The 20,647-nt window shown below is 37.4% G+C and overlaps 1 protein-coding gene across 2 annotated transcripts in view; it reads right to left on the reverse strand.

Moving 5' to 3' along the window:
• add3a (adducin 3 (gamma) a) overlaps window positions 1–20,647 on the reverse strand; it is a 122,745-nt gene that overhangs the window by 87,947 nt on the left and 14,151 nt on the right. The gene's annotated exons all lie outside the window — the stretch shown is intronic.

Consider the following 20,647-nt stretch of genomic DNA (forward strand, 5'->3'; position numbering starts at 1 on the left):
AAAATTTGAACTGCCTTCCCCAAAAACTGAGTTGAGTCACTTTTGTAAGCCTCCACCCAAACTCGATGTGCATCTGCAAATTTAACATCTTAACATCAATCAACATGCAAATCACACAACAGCAAGGGGTGTATGGCTTTTTGCACTATGGATATCGTATTATGGTATACTAGTCTCTGACCACTGCTTTCGATTCTGGATCCAAGTTGTTCTCAAATGTGCACCTGAATTCCACTTCAAGGCTTGAATACAGCACATACAGTACACAATGCTGAAAAGCAATGAAGCTAAACTATGACCTATACAGAAAACATGCACATTGCATCACATGAAGCAACACATTCTGTGGTCTCCAGCTTATGTCTTACATCAAATATAAGCTGATTCATGCATGTGGAAGTGGCCACATCTAAAACCAAAATTTATCCTACGTGAGCAGTGGTAACTGGGTAGGGCAAGTCTGTGGCTGAGGCCTTCGTGTGCCTGTGGTTCTATTGGTTGAGGCCAGGGCTTCAGAGGCACAGAAACCAGCTAAATGCAATGGCAATTACAAACTGGGATATAAAGGGGGAGAAGAATGGGGAATTCTGGTTACTGGAAAAAAAACAACATTTTTTCCGTCCTTGAAAAAGCCAGTCTGTTGTAAGAGTCGTGTTGAAATCAGGATGCAGAATAGTGACACGTAGTTGGGAAAGCATTCAAGGGACAGACTCTTTAATTACAAACTAATAAGGACAGGGCTCCAGTTTGTGCCTAAATTGTTGCATAACTGTAATCATTAGTCCGATTCTGTCAGTCCTTTCAAAAACTGACTAACAACTGTGCTTTGTCAGTCATAAACCTATCAAGAGCTTTAGAGAGACTACATGTCTTTGGGGGAACAAAATGTAGCTAAAATTAGTGTCTGTATTACGACAGACATGTTTGTCATGCAATCTTAACTCTTTGTCTGTTCAGCTGAGCACTTGAGGCATTCTTATCATTGGCTGTCAGTATTTTGTACAGGAAAGGTGCTACTTATTACATCATTGATGTCTGTTTCCAGAAGGACAAGTAACATGGGTGTTTTGCGATTTTGTGAGTGCAATATTCTCCGTGTACTACACAGTAATGTTACTAAACAAGCCATTTTTCTGATACACGCTGACCCACACGATGAACTTTTCTCAACTAATGTATGCCACTGCACAAAAAAGGATTTGTTTCTCCCTAGTTTCGTCTTCTATTTACAAATAAAATTAATTTTAAAAAATATTTTCAAAAGGGGGACACGCCAAAAAATAATCTCATAGTGTAAGTTAAGCTAGCCATTATACTCTTCTTAATTTCATAGTTCATAGTCATAGTTACTTTTTTGAAAAAGTCATGCAAAGTGCCAAATACATAAGTCAAAGGCTCTACCATTGCAGCAGTTCTGTGATTCCAGGTTCGAGCCTGCGTCATGTCTCTATCCAGCTGCGACCAAGATTGCTCAAGTGACAATGCACAAATGGGGGAGCACCTCCAAGGATAGTGCTGGAAGTAGCTAGGTAGTTAGTCAACGATCTTTAGGCCAAGCTCTCAATGACACAGTGGCCCCTTGGCCCCTTCGGCCTCTCTGGCATTGCAGGCATGCTGTGCTGTCAGTGAGGGATACACCTCTTTCCAAACAGTGCTGCAGTGCCTGTGACTCATGAAAAGACAAGTGGCTTGTAGGTACAGTGGCTAGCATTGCTGCCCTGCTGTGTTGGGGCCCTGGGTTCGATTCCTGGGGTGCCATCCACATGGAGTTTTTATGTTCTCCCCGTGTTCAGTTAGGTTTCCTCCGGGTGCTCCAGTTTATTCCCACAGCCCAAAGACATAATGGTAGGTAAAATGGCTTCTGTGAAAACTGGCCGTAGTGAGTGTACGAGTACCGGGATAGGCTCCTACAACCCCGCAACCCTGTATTGGATGAAGCAGTTAGAAAATGGATGAATGGATGGCTTGAAGGCAGGTGACACAGAACAGTCTGCCTACACTGACACATTCTTCCCTGTGTGCGGACATGGTGTTCATAGCAGCAAGCCGAGACCTATGAACCACAGAATTGCGTATTCCACATCGGCTGGGTACACCAAAAAATAATTGGCAAATCTAAATTTTAATATATAAATAACTGTTCTAAACATCTGTTTGTAATGATTAAAATCTCAATCAAAACTACAGGTTAAAGGGCCCATCAAGTTTTTGCATAACACATTTTTCAATGTTACAAATCTGTAAAATTGTTTCTCAGGGCCCCCTTGACGGTCTGTTTCTGAACCATAGCTGATACTTTTCAGACTCGTCAAAGCAAGTTCACTCAGAGTGACATTTCATTCTTGATAATCACAAAGCAGCCTTTCTAAATTCCACAGAGCTTCCCTCGATATGAAGGAACTACCAGAATACCTTTTTATTTCTTATACGGTGGCCTGCATTTTACACTAAAAAGGCAAACTGCCTTGAAGAAGCAGAAATCAATACGTTAACCAAGAGGGAATTTTAATTGCCAAACTACCAAACTTCAGCTGGTGACAAAACGCTAGCTATCGGACGACAAAGCGAAGTATTGGCAGACCCCTGCTTGCGAGTCAGGCTACAATCATGTAGGTAAGTGCCCAGCACACAATCACCCTCGCCAGGAAGAGCAGCTGCTAAACAGGTTACGTCTGCCAGTAAGTCCTGTGAAGGTTACTTAGAGCTGAAACACAAGCAGCACTTACATGTCATGTGATGTTGTTGCCAATTCTACACCTGATAATGCTCACAACCAAAGAAGGCCTGGCACAAACCAGGAGTGAAATGCATTGCAGAGACCAGATAAATCCAAATTATGCATGTGAGGAAACACTACAATACAAAGGACGAAAATAGTCAAAAATCTTGAAAAGTAACCCCATACCTTTGTTTTGGAAACATCTGACAACACAAAGAAAAAAAAAGGTTATTTTCTTGTGCCATACAAAACCTCCTTAATTAGGATGTGAAAAATGCCCACTGTAAAATTAACAGTATCATAGTACATGGTAATTTGTAGAATGATTTCACCAACATTAGGCCTAACTGAAAATCATCTTGAAATCCCACTTACAAGAAACTGTAGCTTCCATTTATTCATGCAATGACATTATATGGATCAAGACTTTACTAACATGTACATTTTCTAACCACATGAATGTTTATCACCCGTTTCTTACAGCACCAAATATCCAACAGTTTATGGGTTAATACATCTGTTCAATCTGTTCAATGCTCTGCTACAAACATATCACAGCATAGTTATCCACATGTAAAACAATGGACATTTAAAACAACAGACAATACAAATACAAATCAACATGTCAAGATTCAGATTTTCAGGTGATGATAATTTTTCATCTGGTACAGGAATTCCACTATAAACACCATGGAAATTGACAAATTAAATGAAAAAACAGTTTATCTAATGAACAGTGAACATAGTGAATCTAGTGAACAGCCAGTTATTTTTAACGCCATCTGTCAGCTTAAAAGGAGCATGTCTGAAATCCTCAGGAATGCACACCCAGTCAATGACCACACTACACCCCCGTACACAATATGAACAATCTCACAATTAAAGTGTGTAGACTTTCAATACACAAATACGGTTTGACTTGGGCTGCTAACAATACTGGCATCTGCCTAAGGCAGTTGAGTAATTAATTATTTTCAAATATATATTATAAAATACCACCAGGCAAGTAGAGGTGTACAAGGCAATGTTAAACACCATTTATTTTTCAAGCTGGTTTAATATTCTTTGTTGAATTGTTCAGGAGTTCTTACCACTGTGAACAGATTATAGTTCATGCTAACAGTTTCGGAAAGCTGAGGCAGTATAGAAGGTATGGGATGTGTAGCAGAGTACATTTTGATGAAAAGCAAGCAAGATAAAGTGGCATTTGACTGCCTGTGCAAGAACAATAAAGTAAAGCTTTCTGAATCATGTCTATTTGGAAATGGGTAAAATTATATATACCTGACCTCCAAACATAAGCCTGCTTTAACACGTTGCCTCCACTTTACAAACCAGACTTTAAGATTGTCTTTTTTCAAGTGTTTACCAGTATTTCTCTAAAATGTCTGTCTGTATGACTTGGAAAACTTTTACAAAGCATTGTCAGAAGGAGTTTACATCAGCTAAGCTTGACAAAAAGAAGTCCTGAAAACACAAAACAGAAATTTAATGATAATGAATGTCTTCTAGAACCATTAGGCTATAAACTAAACAAGAATCAAGCAGCAAGTTAAAAAAAACATTCAAGGTAATTCATGAATTATGATGTATGCAGAAGCCTACCAACTATATAAGCAAATAGTCTGTATTTTCTTTGATTTGACAGTATAAAAACTGAAATACATTTCCAGAAATAATACAACACTCACAGTTCTTCTGAGAGGGGTACTTTTAAGAGTGATTCTATCTTTTCTGCACACTGAATGCCTCTTCATCTGCTATGTTGTTTAGGGAGAAATGGCTGGCCTCTTAGCATTATCAACAATCTACAGTTTATGCATTATATCCAAAACATACCATCATGCTGTGCGGTTATTTACCATAATAGGTTTAATGTCAGAAGCTGCATCTTTAAAGCAGATTCCATTAAATGGAAATTGTTGCTGATACCACTCAACAGTGTCTAACAATTACAATCACAACAGCTGCAACACTGTTACAGTAAATACCTATATGACGTATTCTCTCCACTTGGGTTTACTTGAGTGATGTTCCATTGACATTTCAATGGGGGACAGGCAAATCAGACTTCTAAATCTATTCTTAAATCAGCATTTTCAGTTGCTCAACTGAAGTCAATGCTCAAAGATCTGTTGTCGCTGCTTCTGACTTTTCATTAGAATAATTCCCAAAAATTCAGACTATGCAGTGGCGATGCTTGTCAAAAAAAAATTAAAATCCTGAATTAAGAAGTGAATGTCTCCAAGAGACATTAAAGTAAAAAACAGGGTGCTTAAAAACTGGTGAACAGGAATTACAGAACACTAATGACATGAAGCCCAAAAGAGGGAAACAAGAAATAATTAAGCATGATCTACACTATAGACAAAGAATGCTTTTAAATATTGTTTTCTAGTTACATGTCTCACCATACAGCAAAAGTGCATATATACGTGTAGTATGCACAGCATAACAGGGGCCCCCAGCATTAGTCCCACCATCCAACATTCATGTCCATTTTCAAATTCTATTCAGGTTCATGTCCAAGCCAGTTAAACCTGAACACAAGGATAATACAGCAATCTCTAATACATAATACCAAACATCACTAGTTACTGAAGGTCTGACTTCAGAAGAACAGACTTCTGTGAACACCTTGCAAGTACCAGATACCGTATATCTTGCTGCTATCATTGTGTTTACTTTCTCTGCTGACAGATAGCCATTCACTGCTCAAAAGCAGTGTTTATGCACTTTAGTAGAAAGAGTAATTGCAAAAGAAAAGTTTTTACAACCATTTAATGACCAGCAGCATGATGATGCAGCATTGCTACAATACCAAGAGTATTAACCAAGAATTGAATCTGTGGTTTTCAAAAACTGTTCTTTGCAAAGTGTAAAAAAATCAACAACTTATGCTGTAAGGATTATGAAAGATTTGCTTTAGGATGCAGTCAAACTTACAGTTATCAGTGCAGTCACAGCTACAATGACTCACCACAGGGTGAACAATGCCTTCCTCTTCATTTTAGCACAATCCCAGATGACAAATTACTGAAAGAAAATACTTTTTCACTCAACAGAATAATATTTAAATGACAAAACTAAAAACAGAAGAGTCACTTATGAAAGATGATGAATTTAAAGCCACTGACACTACTTCTTGTGAGAAAACAATTTCTTTTAAAATAAACATCTTAAGTCTTTCTTATTGATTTTGCAAGGGTTGTATAAACCAGCTTAACACATTTAAGCCAATGTCATGGTTTAAGAAAAGTTATCAATAATTTCAGATTAACACTTAAAGAATTTGATGCATAGCTAGGGCTTTGTGCAGGGACATTTAGAAAACACTTAAATGTCAAACAGGCTAAGGTTTCCCCTTTATTATGACATTGAAATTAATTATTCTGCTTTTAATTTCATACAATTCACATTTAGAGGTGAAATTCACAAGATATCTGCCATGGTTTGATCAACAATTTAGTATGAATTAAATGATCAATACACATTTCTGACCAGCTTGACCATTTATTAACATTACGCCAACAAAAGTGTTAAGGTGTTCAGCAATCATTTCCAATTTTTTCTAAAAAGATAGAAGTTTTTTCTGTTGGTCAAAAAATGTTACTTAATAAAATGCATTTCTCACATTAACAACACCCAAGGTGTACTCAAGGAAAGGGAAAGTCATTCATTTGTTTTATGTTGTATTTGACGTGAAGTGAAGTTTTGTTGGATTCCACTCTGCCGATCACTGTAACAGACAAGCCATTCATTCATGTTGCTGAAAGGTGCCTAGTCATGAGATACCACTTGCATGTAATCCAGATGAGTTTAATGTATTTCTTCCACAGTGTGTGATGTGACAGTTTGGAGCTTCTCAACCTAACTCAACCCAAAATCTGCATGTCTTCCAAAAGCCAGCAAAGGACTTTTAATTAAGTACTACAGCATTCATTCCTGCAGTTCTTCAGTGTTCTTGGCTATGTATCTGTCATTTCCCAAAATATAATTTCCCTGCAACTTCATAACAAAAAGGTATTGACTGAGATGGTAATTCTACTTTGGCACTTGCACAGGCATTAAAAGGCAAGCGTCCAGGCAAGTCTGCATTCTCTTTCTTGCATATCTCACTGCTTCTACTGAAACATGAACTCACTTTTAAAAGCCTAAGCTATACTTCAAATGGCAGTGAAAACCATTTTACCCAAGCCATAACGAACCAAATGCTGACAGAGATATCTGATGAACTGCATTCAGAGATTAATGAGAAGAGAAATGCAATGTATACAATATTAGAATTGGAATTCTCTGGTTTATCGCTACAACCCTTCCCCTTACAAGATTTTTTTGTAATCTCACAAATATCAAAGAACCATTTTTGGCAACAACAGAGTTTATGTAACTGAAAACATGGCGATTTCAACTGGTTTGAGTGAGGGGTTTCTACTGAAATGCTGGGAAACAGGGTGACTTGACTCAGTTAATTAAGTGTTTTCTTTTAATTCAACAGTACACTTACATTTTAACATGATTTGATTTGAAAACCCCCTACGTCTGATGTTTTGTGTATTTTCTCATGCCTGTTTGTGAAAGCAAACTTGAAACCAAGGGGCCTGGTATAATCACATCTTAACAGCACTGCAGCATACAGTATATTCAGATGATTTAATTGGTAACCATAACAAACAGGACTGCTGTGAGAGCTGTTACCAAACCGACCCCCCCAAAAACACAAACAAGCATGCAAGTTAATAGATTCCATGAGGATGTTATCTGTTCCTTCATTTCTTAAAGAGACTGCGTTATGTCAAGTGGTGCAGTACAGATAAAACAGATACCATCAACAAAGAAGTTTCATATGCTAAATGAAAAATGCACTTGTGAAAGAGCAATGATTTGCTTTTTGTTCTGGTTAGCTCAGTTACTGTACGGACAAACCCAAACTTATGAAATCACTATTTTGTGACTTAAAATACCACATTAGGCTTATGTTTATTTAAGCAGACATTATAATATGACTACAGAACTATATAGTTGTGCGACACGTTCCTACAATCCTGCTCACAAGCCCACCCCAGTGTATCCCTGCTTTATAACGTGCACAAATTCTCACTAAGTGTTACCGGTGGGAAGAGCATTCTCTAATCTGTACAGGCACTTCCTAACTGGAAATTGTGTAGGGTTGCTCTGATAAGATGCAAAACGTAATTGTTATGTATGACACCAGTTACCAGGCCTGTGTTGGGACTTTTTCCACTGTTTGCCTTTAACAGAAGACACTGTCATTACCCTAAACTCACCACCACCAAGACCAACCAACTGGTGCACCACTTAGCTGCTGGAAAAGGGCAAATGTATTTTTAATGAAGAGCACAAGATACCACATCCCCTGACTGGCCAAACACAGTCAGTGGTGAATGGTATTGCTTGCCAAGAAAGGCTCTGGCTCCCCCGCCAGGCCTTCCCCTACTTGTCTGTATTTTAATTCATCAGGTGTCTCAGATTGTAACATGCTTTACCTTGATTCCACTCTGCTTCAGTATACCTTATACATCCTTGACCACTGTATTCAACAAGAGATTTCAGCAAATAACTCACTGGACACATTCAAAAAGATTGGTAGCATCCTATGGTTTTAATACTAAGATAAAAGACTAGGGTTTTCCATACTGCTCTACAACTTTAATCAGTAATACTGCTCTATTACTTTAATCAGACAATCCACAGTCAGCTTGGACTTAAACAGCTTTTATAACTCCTTAATAAAGGCAATTTAAAAAAAACATATTAGCATTTTTTCTAAATGACCACTTCCTTCCAAACATTTTGGAGTCTAGAGAAACAGTTTATGGGAAGGCATCATCCTAAAAGCAAAACCACAACTGTGGGGTATGAAATTAGCACTGGCCCACCACTTACTCCTGCATTTCAGTGCAGCTTTAATCCAGACAGATACAGTACTATATAGCAAATGACCAACCATGTACCAGAATCTGTCTCTTGTACAGCTCCTGTATAGCAGCAAATCAAGTAAGTCTGTACCACACTACAGTTATTTTTTTCTGTCCCTTTTTTTAATCATGAAGCACTTCAACTCGATTGGCAAAATAAACATCTCATGTATGAAGTGGGTAATTTTACTTCATAATCACCTGAACATGCCAGACATTTATCTAGAACCCACTTCTTATATCTGATTCTGCAAGAATTCCTTCAATTAAACATTTTTTTTGTTTTGGAGCAGAGGGCCACCATGTCAGAAAATTAAAGTTTGGAAGTTGGATGAGTAGGGAGAGATGAGGATTCAGTGAAAAGGGCTAGAGGAAAACTTTACAGAAAATTATATGAATGGATAAATGATAATGGAAAAAAAATAATACAGGTATAGTATCCCTTAGAACTTCATTACTTAAAAAAAAACATTTTTTCCTTTTAATAAAGAAGGCAAGCACAGAAAAGAAAAGAAGTGAAAAACACATCCAAACTCATTATCGTCTTGTGGAATCGCATGTTATTTATCAGCATTGAGCTTCTGCCGCGAATGAGTGCAAACAACCAGCCAGCCAAGCATGCCAACACAGCTCAGACACAGGAGCCAGAGTTCCTGTCCCATCAGCAGTATCCAGTCTCTCGAAGAGAAGCTCTGGAGGGGATGTTAAAAAGCCTTGACGGAGCAATAAAGCGATGACAATTAAGAAACACAGCAGCCAGCTCTAAGCCACATAACCCCCACCCCACACCCACCAAAAAATAGGCAGACCTTAGCTAAACCAAAACCCCACACCTCGGGCAACAAATCAGAATGGATGAGTTCTATTTTATATTTTTTTTTCAAAAAAGTATCTAAAAAATGTAGAGACAAGGATTTTGTTTCAAAAGGCATACACAAAATGCACGCAAGCCCCTCAAAAGATCAGACTTCAAAACATGGCATAAAAGCAGCCTTTTCAAAGCAATCCAGAAGGATTTCCCTGAAATCTCTTGGATACTGACCATTTCAAAGCTCCTTCACAGATTCATTTCTGATCAGAAAGATTTACCTTCTGCTTACCCTGTTGACTTCGACCCTGGTACCACTGTTTTTCTTACTCCTCAATCAGAGTAGAACCAAACAACTGAGCAAAAATTAAAGGATTTTAAACAGAATACTACTGTGCATTAAATGATGTGCACTGAAATTTAGTTCAGTCTCATGATGGATATACAAAGACATGAAAAACAAAAAAAGCCCTGTAGGCATTTTTTAATGATCATTTCTCAATGAAAAATTGTTGTTCTACAATTTTGTTTTCTAAGCCTGTTTAAAGTATATATAATGTACTAAAATTAGTCTAATGTTTGTGCCTCTCTTATGCCTGCAATGTGATCATACTTCAGCACTGTTACTTCAAGATAAAAAGATTGCAAAATCCAATATTACACCATTTTCTAATGCCACAGGAAGCTTTATTCCTCTTCAAATACATCTGGACCAAATTCACTCTAAAGAAAGGAAGTCAAACATTCGAGCACACAAAGCATGAACGAGCTATCATCGTATCCTGTTTATGCACTCATTTCCACCAGTTTTTTTTTCTTTTCCAGATGAAACGCAACCTTCTGATCGGCTTCTCTTTCTATAGCTCTTATGCTTTTCAAGGAAGATTCAGTTCTACCAGATCTGTCCTGTGACCTGGAAATTATCTAATTAGTGGAACACAGATTAAGTTCGTTGCCAATGTGAAGGTAGTGATCCAAGACAAAAAAATTGGCCAAAACTGGTCAGTGCAGAACATCATGTACCGTATAAAGCTAAATATCAGTTAACTCAAATTGCAAATTCAGACTACTGAAAATAAAAATGACATACAATACTCATTTAGCTGGTCTTGCTTGTTTTGTAGTTATACAAGGACCTCAGACAGTCTATTGAAGATTGCCTGGTAAACATCTTCAGAAACATGTATCCAAGTAGCTTGTTCAAGCCCATTCTTTATTCCACTTGTGTCCATTTATTTAACTTATTTACCCTGAAAATGTACTCTGAATAGACATGGTCAAGACGCTGTAGATGTTAAATGATTTTATGAGGTTAGCCTTTTTCACTCAAGGACGAAGAACTGCATGTCCTTTAATCTGTCAATGTAGGTAAGGAAATTAATCTTTTTGTTCTTCTTTGAGCTAAATCAACACAATCTGTGCTCCAGCACTAATAAACAAATTATTAGAGCTTGTACTCCAGCATTTGAATGTGAACAGCGGCTAAATATCATGAAGGACCTACAGTAAGCACACAAAATTAAATTTTATTTCTAATTTATTTCTTCTAAACTATTTTGTCTGGGATATAATCAAAACTTCAACCTACATACAAATCACAAACGACAAATTCTATACATGATTAAGGCTTACTATTTTGTCTGGGATATAATCAAAACTTCAACCTACATACAAATCACAAACGACAAATTCTATACATGATTAAGGCTTACCCTTTGATTTAAGTTTTCTCCATTCTTCCAACAGAAAACCGCTGTTATGTCAGGAATTATCAACCAGTGAAAAGTCAAAGCTATTCACCAATAATTTGAGTCACTTACAAGTAAACAAGCACCAATGCTGCCTTTTTGTCTGATTTTTCCCCCAAAGTAGGGTGAAACTGTGTCTAACAAAATTTATCATAAAGATAACAAAGAACTTACAGTACGTACAACAATATGACACATCTGAGGTAGGCACACCCTTTAGAAGCCTCACAGTCAACTGTTCTGCCAGGAAAAGCTGCTGCCAAAACAAACCCCTAACATTGTAGAAATAATTGTGCTGAGGCATAGCACAGAAAGGTGTACTGTACATTATGAGACTGCTGGCTTTAGTGCAGATATTTCTAGCTGAAAACTCTAGTCTGATCTACTCAATATTCCATAGGAGACAATGATTAATGGTACATCTATGATCTGCTGAAGTGCAGAAGGCAGTTGTCACCTGTCTGCAGTTAGTTAATCACTCTGTCTTGGTTCATAAATACACGTCATTAAGGCACACAAACGTATTGTGAAGAAAAGATTTTAAAGTATACGGGTAACATATCTCACCACTTTCTAAGATCCTCAGGAAAACTATCAGATGAAAAAAAGTATAGTATACATTGTTTTAGCACTGATAAATTATTTTCAAGCAGGTTGTACATTTATTTCTTCTTTAGGATTTATTTCCTAGATTCCAAAACCAACAAGACAACAAGTGACACTTATAACAAATGGGTCTCTCTTTTTCAAAGTTTAAGATGGATGTACACCTCAGATGTCACATTAGCACTAGATTAGTGCTAGATTAGTCTGGAGAACAGGTTTTAAAATGTTTCTTATTAAACAGTTTTTAAATTAAGCATATACAACAAGTGTTTTCAGACACTGCTAAAAGATTAACACTGACACCCACATACAAAAGCAGCTGTCCCTCATCCTAAAGCAAAATATAATGGAAAGAAACACAATACAACTGTTCTGGACAGTGTTAAAATCAATGATCCCCAAAAGTCACAGCTAGACAGGACCGGACTTAATTAATGTCTTCTTTGATTAGCTTCACGAAAGTGGGATTCTAATCTCTTCAATTGGACAAGAGGAGTCTATGGAGCAGAGGAGATATGACAGATGCCATGTCTGAATGATGTCTGCTTTACAACAAATTATGTTCCCTTTGGAGTTTTCTTGTCTTTTTTCAAATAAAATGGCTGGTAACATAAAAAACACTGCTTGTTGACATAACGTAAGGAAGGAAAAAACTACAAATCATTTTGCAAAAGCAAAGAACTTAAATAGTGAAAGGTGCGATGAAGGGTAAAGACCAAAGTAGATCTTTTCTATTAAATGTATTAATTTAATTATTGATAATGACAGCAAAAAATAACCCAGGGCAAACTCCAGGGCTGTACAAAGGCACACATGCAGATAAGATCTGATATTTCTTTGCAAGGCACTTTTCCTTAGCAGGACAGAATTATAAGTAAAGGGAAAAAAAGACATGAATGCATGTCCTGCAATTCTAATAATAGAATAGTTGAAGCACATCCTGCACACTTCTGTTTGAATGCACTCTGTGAAAGCAATTAATGATCTGTGATTAAATACTAACATGTGCCCTGTGTGTTACAGGAGTTATTTAAAGATCTCATTTCACTAGGCATAGTAAACATGATACTGTCCTCTGCAGTTTACAGCCAGTAAGTCGCATACGACTCTGTCACCAAATACAGGATGAAAAGAGTCTACTGTTTCCACTAGCCCTCTCCTCAATGTTTATTTTTAGCAAAAAGGGGTCATACTGCCATATTGAACAACCCACAGTAAATCAAAAAGGGCATTCCTTTTCAAAATGACCAGGTTTACAAATGTTCTCATTAAGAGAATAATAATTTGTGCATATTTGACCAAATGCAAAGGTTTAAGGGTGCTGGTCAAAAACACTGTAATGAAAGTTACAGATCGAAATAGTTTATTGTTTTACAGTGTAATCTGTTCTGATTGTTTTTATTACAAACTGAAAAAAACATGCAACATGTCCACTAACTCCACAGGTACATGAAGGCAATCCGACACTCAGCAGTCCGCGTTTTGGTAACCCCTCAACCTGGGTGAGATGCTGTGGTCAACATGACACTGGACTATTTAAGCACTGCCACCTGCCACCTTTCATCTGAGCAGATCTAGTGAACTTTAATAGCTCTTCAGGCCATGACTGAAAATGTGTGAGATTTCATGACCACATAAAGAAACAGACGTTTCATCCCCCCACCCAAAGTATCTACTGGAAACCACCATTTCTGTAAGGAACACCTCAAGACAAAGCTGCAGCTTAACTGTCTTCTGAGTTTGGCTTATGAGTCCAGCACTTTTCTAATCAAGTAGTATTTAAGTAAAAAAATAATGTTCTATCAGTTTCTCCTTTTCTCATTCACACTAAATAAATACTGTAGTTTACTCAGTGGGCAAAGCAATTAGGGAAAGTTAATTTGGTAATTATACAATATCACAAAGTACAGAAATACCAAAGGCATCATCACAGGATTCATGCTGAGAGGCTTACCTGTAGTTATATACACTGGGCTATGTATATAATCTTCCACAAAATGCAACCGTGTTTGTTTGATAGAGAAGATGATACAAACATTTCCTGAGCCCCTGCACAAATAGGGACTCCACCCTGAGGCAGGATACAGTGCCCCACCCCTAAACACAACTAAAGGGTCACAGATTAAAACTGGTCTGACTCATAATAAAACTGGCAACATTAATATTTTTCTACTTTAAAAACATGCGAGTTCCAGTTTACAAATGGAAAACAAAGGGTCTTACATTTTAAGCATTTTCTGACATCATTCCACCTTTTTATCATTTTCTGGTAAATACCCATACTGTACCTCAGATGGTCATGCACCAAATGCCTGATGTAGAAATCATATTCTGGCTCGTTTCACATTGCTCGATTATTTCATGGAAACTTAGGTCACTGGCTTTGGTTTCAGCTCAGCTCTGACTTAAAAAGTTCAAACAGCACTTTACTGGCTAAAAGACAAAAAAGTGCTATATGAGGAACGCAAAGCAGAGACCTACAGGAATAGTACCAAGAATGACATATATAAAATGGAATTTGATTGTCCTTGACTTAAAGATCATAGTTGATAGCTGTCCTTTTTAAAAAACAAGAAAAATTAGAATTGCCAATTATTTTCTGTTATACAGTACCTACCCAACTTCCAACTAATTTCCAACTAATCTTTATTTTATATTGCGCCTTTAAAGGTGGCTTCTCAAAGCACTTTAAAGAATGACAACAGCAACAACAACAACTAAAAATAAACAATAAAAAATAAAAAATACACAATATAAACGTGATGAGAATACGCAGAGGAGACAGTAGATGGTTATACTAAATACAGTAGGAGCAGAGGGGTAAAGAAGGGAACCAGTTAAGTAAAGGCTCTTCTAAAGAAGAAGGTTCTGAGTCTGGATTTGAAGGAGTTTAGAGAAGGTGAGTCTCTGATATCCTTGGGGAGAGTTCCAGAGCTTAGGGGCATAACAGGAGAAGGCCCTGTCACCCATAGAGTGTAGACGGGCTTGGGGGACAGTTAGGAGACCACAATTAGAGGAGCAAAGGTTGAGAGATGGGGAGTAGGGCGATAATAGATCAAACAGGTACTGAGGTGGCAAACCATGCAGAGCCTTATAGGTGAGCATGAGGATTTTGAAGTCGACACAAAACTTGAAGGAAGGACTCCAGGATAGGAGTAACGTGATCACTTGCATTAGACCTGGTCAGGATTCTGGCTGCCAAATTTTGGATATACTGGAGTTTGGAGTTTGTTCAATATGGATTTAGATACACCAGCGAGTAGAGCATTACAACTACTTGGAAATCGCTACACGGTCTTTTGTTTACAAAATAAAGAAAATCATTCCACAATATCTAGTTTCGTGGTGGTATTGCAAGTGATTTTCCATAAAAGATGGTTAAGAGGTCCAAAGGTTGAGGGGCATTCTTACTACGAGTTTTTAATGCTACTGCTACATTCTGGATATCATTTTGGATTTTGGATTAAGTGTCGACTAAATGACTTATCAAATATATTATCTACATAATTAAGGGCATCTTTAGCAATATTTCCAAAATGCAGAGTGGTTCCTGCTTTTATTCAACACTGCTTGGCAAATTTTTATTATTTTTTTGGCAAAAGGGAGAGTCTCCAATGAAAACCTTCTTTGCTGGGCAACATTATAAAGTTTAAAATGAACAGATTATCAATACAATTTTCAGTAGCCTCAATAATGAACACCAGAAAACAATTCAAAATTCAGAACAAATCAAAAAGCTATCATTTTATGATCAATAAAGTTGTGCTACAATGTACAATCTACAATGTATGCTGAATCTGCTAAATTCACACTGCTCTTCATAGCATACCAACATAAAGTAAAGCCTAATATATGACTTGAGAATACAGTATATTAAACCACAGGACTGCAAAAACTGAACACCACTAATGGGTATTTCTGCTGTTTAAAGGGTACTGTCTGACCCCCAGCTATTTAGCTAGACTGTGACTAAAGCAAAAAGAAAGAGAAGGGTTAGATATTCACAGTGACATTTTAGACCGTTTTTCATTCCTGTTTAAAACATTGCTTAGAAGCCCATAAATAAAGCAAACAGTTGAAAGCACTTCCAAAAGCATAATGAATGGAATGCTATACTTAATCCTAAATAGCTCTGGAAACACTAGACAAATACCATTGAGTTCAGTGCACAGTACCATAGAGCCGCTTCTGACCCATAAATTCAGCTCCAGAAATAAACGTGCAAAGCACAACCCTTTATTGAGCTGGGCCAAAAATCAGCATCACAAATGAAATCCTTAAACAAGACTTCACACATCAAACGAGAATCTTAAAGCAGTGCTTGTCCACATCATAGATGTATTTTAATTTCTCTGCTCATAGTTCCTTGAAAATGAATGTGTACCTGTTCTAATTCAGAGCAGCCGAGAAATCCTCTGACATACTTCCTGAAAAAGCATAATTAGTGGAAAATAAGTACCTCTTGCAAAAATATACCATGTCTAATATACACTGTCAACGATGATAATTCTATAATTCTCTGATCATAGCACCAAAGCTTTCAGGAAGAAAACGTAATCAGAAGATAAAAAGGAACACTGCTTAAATAAAACACCTAGCTTCTAGCCAAGACATTGCAAATGGTCTGCAAGGATCTTTACTAACCATGTTTCTAATTTCAGGTTGTGCATTGGTACTGCACGTGCAGTTGTGTGCAAAAGTTTAAGCAGCCCTGGTCAAATTGTATGTTTCTGTGAATCTCTAAGTGAAAAGAATCTGAAACAGCCTCTTCATGGTAGGAACTTAAACATAACACCTTTCTGCAAATTTTACTACTTTTTTCGTAGTAACAACCACATGCTCCTCAGTGCAGCTGTTTGAGGACTCAAAAATAATTCACCATAGATAATTCACTCTTACACAGCAGGGGGAGCATGTTAAAAGGTCTCTAAATGCTTCAACCTTGCAATTTCTACTGTCAGGAACATCATTAAGAAATGTCATTTAAAGGGATCTGTTGAAGTCAAGGCAAGATCTCAAATGTCTTGTTGAAATGCTTGAAAACTGGTCAGATCTGCAAAGCACAACCAAGAGATCACTGCAAAAGACCTACAGAAAGTTCAGCTGACACTGAAGTAGTTTTCCACAGGTCCACAGTACAGCATTGCTTACACGAAAATGATCTGCTTAGGAGATTTGGCAGAAGGAAACCTTTCTTATGACCTCGTCACAAAAATCAATGCCTGAAGTCTGCAAAACAAAACCTTGATGAGCTTGAAACATTTTGGAACAAAGTGCTATGGACTGATGAAACAAAACTAGAACTTTCTGGCCACAACCAAAGAAGATACATTTGGAGAAAAAAAACAAAGTATTTGAAGAAAAGAACACATTGCCAACCATTAAGCATGGGGGTGGATCTGTTATGCTTTGGGGTTGTGTGGAAGCCAATGGCACAGGAAATATTGTTCAGCTGGAAGAAAGAATAAATTCAACTACATATCAACAAATGTTAGTCAGTGAAGAAACTGAAGCTGAAAAGAGGTTGGATATTTCAGCAAGACAACAATCTGAAACATACTGTACCTCAAAAGCATCCATGAAATACTTAGAGGAGTGAAACATGAAGGTTTTGGAATGACATTCACAGTACACAGACTTGAATGTTATTGAAAACCTGTGGGGGGGATATCAAACATACACTGCATGCAAGAAGACCTAAGAATGGTTCTGAACAAAAAGAGCAAAAATAGAAAGACTCTTAGCTGGCCACAGGAAACGTTTGAAAGCTGTGATTTCTGCCAATGGATGTGCTGCTAGGTACTAACTGACAGGGTGCCAACTTTTTCACATGCCATTTTCATTGTTTTATTATTTTGAATATCTATTAAAAACAGTATATATATTAAAATTTGTAGTCAGAAAGTCACGTTTAAGTTTGTACCGAGCTTGTCAGCTTCTTTCCACTGAATCATACAATTTGAACAGGGGTGCCTACGTGTGGACACAATTGAATCTTGTCTTATAAGAAATGGAAATGCTGCAACTGCAGCGATTTACGTTTTTTGAAATGTGATTGCTTTGTAACAAAAAGTTTTCATCAGTGGTAGTGATGGGTGTTGATTTAAATAAATGAACTACTTTTAAAAATAAATGAATAAGACACAAACATACGGGTCCCAAAATCCAGAAACATCAACAGCGGCTAAGAAAAAAGAGCAGGTTTATGACTGCAAGACAAATCAATTACATCTTTATTTAAGGCAAAACAAACTTTCCAACACAAAGGTTATGAGTACCACAGATAAACAATACACTGACAGCCAAGCATAGCTCTCCCTGGTTGGAAATACATGGCTCTTTTACTTCCTAGCTCAAAATAGCAAAGCAGATAGCTTCATTAGTGTTTATTAATATCCTGGTACACAAGTGCATCTTTTTTTGAACAGTAAAAATTATTCACTTTAATATACAGATGCACAGGCATGAGAGACATGAAGTAAATAAAATTGCTGAAATCAGGCACTTGACCTGATGAACATCTGCTTGAACTCGGATTGCTCCAGGTGCAACAGCTAATCTTAGAAGGGAAAACAAACCACTTTTTTTCCCCCCCCCAATGCAGTGGCGTGGTAGCGCAGTGCTTAGTATTGCTGCCTCAAAGCTCTGGGGCCCTGGGTTCAATTCCTGAGGTGCTATCTGCATGGAGTTTATATGTTATCCCCATGTTTGCACACATTTACTTGGGATGTTCCAGTTTCTTCACTCAAAAGATATGCTGGTAGGTTACCTGGTATCTGGGAAAATTGGTACTGGGGTGTGTGTGTGTCTGTGCTGGCATCTCCAGCTCTTGCAATGGAATGGCATCCCATCAAAGGTGTATCCTGCCTTACTGGGATGTTAAATGGTTATGAAATGGATGGACCTTCAATGCAATGAAAGTATTTTTGCACATATTTCATGAAGAAGCTTATGCATTCAGCTTCTTTAGCTAATGAAGACTAAAATATCCCATTTCAAAAGATGTCCACACAAATAAAGGCTAAGTATAACTTTACACAAACATCTTGATTTAAACTTTACTTGCCGAAATAAGTAGTTTAAAGCATAAAAGTAATCACTCTGAATAGAAGTTTCATAGCTATACAACACGATCAATGTTAATGTGAACAAGCAACTACTTTACATCTTAAGTTGTAGGTTTGCTGTAATACATTTGTAATGCATTAGTAATGTTCAGCTTTAAGAAATGAAACTCAAAATGATGTTCAAATCAACAAGCTGTTAGTTCATATAGGTAGCTCTACTTCCTAAAAAACACTGTTTAAATAAATTTTAAAAAGCGTAAAGGAAACACAAAGGAAATGCAAGTAAAGTAAAGGGTTTACCCTCAACCAAAGGGTTGGAGTATAAAATAAAAACACAAGCACAATTATTATTGCAAGACATCCATATAGTTATACTAAAATTATTTTTAAACTAAACATTTGTTCACCCATTAACTGCGTGTAAAATGACAAGGGAAGACTTTTGTTTGCGGGGGGTGGTGAAAAGTGTTGAAAATACAGGAGTTGCCAGTGGAATTCAATCCTAGTCCAGGTGGGCTGGTAATTCTAGAGGGTTTCAGTGGGTCTGAGTTCAAAAACTAGTCTAACTAATGCTCTAATATTGAGCTGATTCACCTTAACAACTTCTCCCAGCTCTTCAGGTGCTGCTGCATTGAAGAGACCTGGAACACCTGAAGACACACTGGCCCTTCGGGACCAGGTCCAGGTCTGTTTAAAACCATCACATGCAGCCAGACATTAAAAGTCTCAGTGGTTAGCTTCTCACCACACAGATAAAACAATATTTTGCATAATCAAATAAAACAGAGAAGGTGTATTGTTTTATGGAAAGCAGGGATGATAAAGGGAGGAAATGATAAAGCGTAAGCCAAGCAGATAAAAAAAAGTAGTTAAATTTCATTAACACACACAAGTCAGAACCTTATCAGTGCCCTCTTTAGCGCTTTTCCTGAGTTGGAACAACAACATGTCAGCTTGTCCTACGATAACACAGTAAACAAGTAAACGTACTACATACTCGGCCACTTCTTTTTTAATCGGACAAGCTAATTGAGAAAAAGAATCATGAGCACATCCATTTATACAGATGTTGATTTACTGGAACAACTGAATTAAAGGCACTCGATTATTCAAAGGTACCATAGCAGAGCCCCTGCCTAGGACCCACTATGTTCAGGTACAAAATTCAGAATTCTAAGTGCTGAAACCAACTTCCCAGGATGGTGACAGAGGACACTACTATAGGTGGTGCCATTCTTTGGATGAGATATTAAAGGAAGGTCCTGACTCTTAGACTTGAAAGATACCCTGACATTCTTTGAAAGAGTAGTAAGCTTTAGGGGAGAATTCTGTTCAAACCCAAATTCAACTGGTGAGGCAAACTGTTCACACATGTAGAGGGACTGCTGCTTTTTTCCCTCACAACCGCAGGAAACAAGGTTGTCTGGCCTCCTTGCAGATAAATGGATATCAGTGATTTGTTGGGAATCTCCACATTCCTTTTCCTGGCATGACTGGATCCTGGCCTTTCCTAAAATTATTTAATTGGAACTTTTGAGCACCCGGATTCATGGTGCCATAGTGTTTTGTGTGTCAGGAAACAGTACCCTGGTTTGGTCCTGGGTTTGTTATATTTAGAAAAATCAAACCCTTACAAATAAAAGACAAAAATAGAAAACTGCTCAGAGTTTTGGAGGAAAAATATTGAACCCACTCATGTACTGTAAATACACAGGGCCGTGGCACTTGACGTTCTGGTGCCAACTGTACAGAAGAATAAG

Source organism: Atractosteus spatula, chromosome 5 (assembly GCF_055471065.1).
Source record: "Atractosteus spatula isolate fAtrSpa1 chromosome 5, fAtrSpa1.hap1, whole genome shotgun sequence".
Classification (NCBI taxonomy): Eukaryota; Metazoa; Chordata; class Actinopteri; order Semionotiformes; family Lepisosteidae; genus Atractosteus; species Atractosteus spatula.